Raw genomic sequence first — 554 nt, 5'->3', positions numbered from 1 at the left:
GCGCCGCCCCGCGTGGAGAGGAGTGGGTGACAAACTTTAGGAGAGTCACCCCCGCGTGGGCGGGGGCTGCTCTGCGGTGCCCCGTGCGGTAAAGTTTTCCACGCGAGAAGACTTCCGCAGAGCAGTGCCGGGGCCCCAGGGTGCGCTTCTTTCACGCGTAAAGCATCGGGCGGTGGAGCAAACCCGCGTTTGCGGGCGCTGCCGCCCCACGCGGGTCACAAACTTTAGGAGAAACGGGCCCGTGGCCGCCCAGCCCGCGGCACGACGTCCCTCGCTGCCGCTCAGTGGCAGCGGCTCCGCCGCGCGTCGCAGGGCTGTCAGCAGGAGCCGCGCGGGCATTTTCCACGTGGGAGGCAGGAAATAAACACGAAATCGAGCATCAGGTTGCGGCGCGTGGAACAACCGGTGGTACTGAGACACGGTTCTTCGGTGCTGGCGGCCCCGGCCCCCTGAGCAGCACGACCCAAGTTTAGGTCAACTTAACCCTATCCCATCCCGCTCCGTCCGGCTCCCGGTGGAACGCTTGGGGGGGAAAAAAATGGGAGACAAAAAAC

Source organism: Corvus brachyrhynchos, unplaced genomic scaffold (genome assembly GCF_000691975.1).
Source record: "Corvus brachyrhynchos isolate BGI_N302 unplaced genomic scaffold, ASM69197v1 scaffold101, whole genome shotgun sequence".
NCBI classification, from domain to species: Eukaryota; Metazoa; Chordata; class Aves; order Passeriformes; family Corvidae; genus Corvus; species Corvus brachyrhynchos.
This window is presented reverse-complemented; position numbering follows the sequence as displayed.